Source organism: Crocodylus porosus, unplaced genomic scaffold (genome assembly GCF_001723895.1).
Source record: "Crocodylus porosus isolate Cpor-Errol unplaced genomic scaffold, CroPor_comp1, whole genome shotgun sequence".
Lineage (NCBI taxonomy): Eukaryota > Metazoa > Chordata > Crocodylia > Crocodylidae > Crocodylus > Crocodylus porosus.
The window spans coordinates 39,623,571-39,627,461 of record NW_017728912.1 but is presented as its reverse complement, the minus strand read 5'-3'; the positions used below and the strand labels follow the sequence as shown (position 1 = coordinate 39,627,461).

Here is a 3,891-nt window from a genome sequence, read left to right as displayed (position 1 = left end):
AACCCGTGTTGGTTGCCCCTAAGCATAATCTCCCCTGCTGGCCCCTCGTGGACATGTACCAGGATAATTCTCTCAAAAACCTTACCCAGGATCGAGGTAAGACTAACTGGCCTATAGTTTCTCAGGTCCTCCTTCCTCCCCTTTTTGAAGTTGGGAACCACATTGGCCCTCTTCCCGTCCAGTTTTGTTTGGGTGTAACATGTAGGTAGCAAATAAGCAGTAATAGGAAGAAATACTACCTAGTGGTGACTCCCAATGATATTATGCTCTTCCTCTTATACAAATAGAAGACAACTGATCAAATATATTTGGGATTTTGCTCAAAATATCTCAGAATTTTGCTATTTAACTTCAAACTTCAGTATTGAAATTTTGACTATCACAAATGTTCATAAATTCTTGTTTGGTCAGCTTGGATGCAATCATAATTGGCTGTGTCTTTTGTTTCTTTTATATAGGTTGTATCTACATAGCTGTAGCAGTGTCCCATAGCCCCTGCTACTTGAAGAGTAGGAAATGAGCACCAAAGAGTTACAATCAAGTAGGTAGTTGAGCAAGATTCAGCTGCAAAGTAAACAGCTAGGGGAAGCCACAGTTAGGAGTTAAAGTGCAATGGGGGGACTTCAGGAATGCTAACTGCACAGGTATAAGCAGAAAGAGCTTCAAGCAGGTAAGAGGGAGATAACTGCAGCTCAGTGGCTAAACTGCAGTAAATCAGAGCAGAATTGGGTTGATTGGAAACCCCTGGGCAAGGTGGAGTCATGTGACCAAAAGGGATGGCACTTCAGAATACTAAAAGCCTGGCTCCTAAGCTAAAGAGCTTTGTCTGTTTCTGCCTCTTGCTGAAGGTGGATCCTATGCTGTTAAAGAAGGGACACCGGGATCTGGTGGGCTGTGTGGGGCTGAAGCTAAGCAGTGGGAGATAACAGCTCTGTAGAGTTGGGGGTTTAGGGTGGGCTGAACCTACTACAGGGCCAGGGGCCCAGTGTTAGAGATTCAGGGTAGACTAGAGCCAATGAGCCTGGAGCATGAGAGGGCAGTGTTAGAGGACTAGGTGCCCAAGAAGACAGAGTAACATCTGTGAGGTATGGGTGTGGCTACAGGGGTAGCAAGAGGCCATGACTGTAGCCCATAAGGTAGTTAAGGCCAGCAGAGTCAGAGTCCTTGACAGAAGCTGTGTACTTTAGGGTTAGAGCCCTGAGTCAAGTGGGCCAAAACTGAGAAAAAAGAGGAGTCCTGTTCAGGGCAGAGCTGAGCCTGAGGAGGAGCAGAACTAGGTGGAAGGCCTGGAGTGCGTTGGCCTTGGAAGGCAGTCTTTCCTTAAAACAATTACAATTGGCAAAGCAGCAGGGTGAGACTCTGAGAGGCCGGTGTGGGCAGGGCTGCTACCATGACATAGTGTTGTGTGGAGATACCTGAGCTACCTCAGGCAGTGGAAGCAGCATGAATTGTATTGGTTCAGAGCTCTACCTGAGCTACTCCCCTATTTTTGAGGGCAATGTGTTATGTGGATGTATCCATGGCCTCTGACAATGGAAAGTGCATGTATGATTATAGGTGTTACTTTTCCTGTGTTCAGCAGGAATATATTGTATAAACCAAATTCAGTATTGTATAAACCAAATTCACTGGGTCAAAATGAATTCTCTGCAACTTGATGGATTTCTGTGTTAAATCAAAATGATCCTCCACTTCCTATCTTCTCCAGGTAAGAACATGGTTCTTACATGTTTCTTAGCCCTGATCAACCATGTCCTATATGGATGATGTCTGTCCCTGCTGATTTCTATGACTGTGGAATCATAAATTTTCTCTTCCTTTTAATAATCTCATCCCCCGCCACTGTCATCCATTGTTAACAAAAATACTTTTGCTTTGGGCAACAAGCTATGATAGATTCCCTAGGGATCTACCCTACTGGAAGCTTTTTTGTGGGGGAAAGTCACAGGTAGAACCAAGCTTAATTAGTTGCCTTCAAGCTGAGACTGGAAATAAGAGATTGGGTCTGAAGAGCATGTGGAACACTTAAAAGTTAGGCAAGAGCTGCTTATTCAGAAGTCCAGTAGATGTTGTGCATAAAATGTGTAAAACTGAAGCAGGGCCTGGAACCTATGCATACCTTTCACAAGTAAGTTTGCTAGGCAACACCAATTATTCTAACTCTTGCATGTCTTTCTCTCCCTCTCTTTTCCTTCTTCTGGCCCAAAGAATGTTTAAATTCTTTTCTGCAAAGTGTTACAGCTTGACAAGAAAGGTGGAGAGTTTCTTCCCTCCCACTCGCTTTATAAATTGGCCTGTAGCCTGGTGGTTTGGGCAGGAAGCAGGAGATGTGGATGTGATTCCCTTTGGGCACAGGAGGAAATAGAACTTGCAGCCTCCTCATCTTGGGTGAGTGTTCTAATGACTGTCTCCCCAAATGGGGGTTGTTAACATTGCTGCCCTACCCCCAACTCTGGGGGCCAAGGACAGAACGGAGGACTGGCCCACAGAGTGGGCACCACTCCCTAAGCTGGAAAGGGGAGGGGTCTAGCCAGGCTACAGGCTTTATAAAGACTGTGAGCTGCCCTGGGTCATCCTTCAGCATTGTTCTTTGGTAGAGAGAAACAATGAAAAGGGAGTGGATGTGGGATGGGATGGGATGGAATATGGAGAAATAATTTATTTTTCTTTGGAGATAAAGAATGAGGTTGGAAGGTGAGGCTGGTATGGGCCAGGGGCTCCATCGGGTCAGAGACGGGTGAGTGGATTGGAGTGAAGTGAGATGAATTGCTTTTGAATTTGAGGTTTTGGAGAAGGAGTTTTCCTGACTGTAATATTCTAGTCTGTGTTTTATATGGTACTTTGTTTCTTATTGGGGGAAATTATTTGCCTTTTTATTAGATGGATGAAAAAAACAAACATGAAGCTCCATTCTTCATGTGGCTTCCTTGCTCTCTGTACAACCTTAGGGTTTCAAAGACTCAATAGCAGCTTTTAGTTCTGTGATATTGTTATTGATTCACCTAGGTAAACCAAGTATATTTGAAAATATACGTGGAAAATCAAGGAAGCATTTTACAAAACTTCCATGAAAATTCCTTTTCGGAAATCACAATTACTTTTTCATGAGAACATTTTTCAGAAATGTCCCCATCTCCCATTTAAAAAATGCAAAGCTGTAAGCCCTCTCCAGACATAATAAAATAGGCCATCATATGACTCATTCTCAAGATGTCAGCACCTGGAACTTCCTTTCCTCATCTGTATTTAACTGCAATATTGTACAACATATTATATAATATCATTGACTGATCTTAGTGGTGCTGCTGCAGGCTTTTTTCTATAGCTATCTTCAAATACTGGAGGTCAGACACAACTATTCTGCTACCTGGATGTAGCTGTTCATAGATGAATACTTTTGTATGCAAATCCGTGGTAATAAGCTGTCCACATATCCAAAGATGTGCAACAGGTCTAGACTTGTAAACCACTGGCTTCTCCTTTCATGCTATTGTAAAACAAGACTCTGCTTACCTCCACCTAAAGTCAAGAGAATTATACCAGGTAAAGCTGAAGGTAGGGAACCCCAGCAAGACGCACTGAATAAATAGACAAGAATGAAATGCGTGCAGGCCTTTGTGTTGCTAATCTCTTCCAAACGTGAATGAAACCACTCAGCTCTAAGTTCTCTTGTCTTGCTGTCCCTTATGGAACTTTCTCTCACTCCAGTAAACATTTACCTGTACGAGTAGTCTCATGGATGTCGGAGTTGTTCTAGTACCATTGATATTTGCCTGCATCTGAGGAGGTAATACTCATTAACAAGGGAATGATTTGCTAAGAATCTGTTGCTATCTGCAATCTGTTCTACCAGTACATGGCAGCAAGATGGGTTAGGATTAGGAATAATGT

General features: G+C 43.2%; 1 long non-coding RNA gene across 1 annotated transcript; it reads left to right on the top strand.

The window, feature by feature from the left end:
* Nucleotides 1–1,619: 1,619 nt before the first annotated feature.
* On the top strand, nucleotides 1,620–3,539 carry LOC109309580. The gene is made up of 3 exons (XR_002100980.1): nucleotides 1,620–1,708; nucleotides 2,675–2,737; nucleotides 3,163–3,539. It is a non-coding gene; the product is annotated as an uncharacterized LOC109309580 (long non-coding RNA).
* The last annotated feature ends 352 nt before the right edge of the window (nucleotides 3,540–3,891 follow it).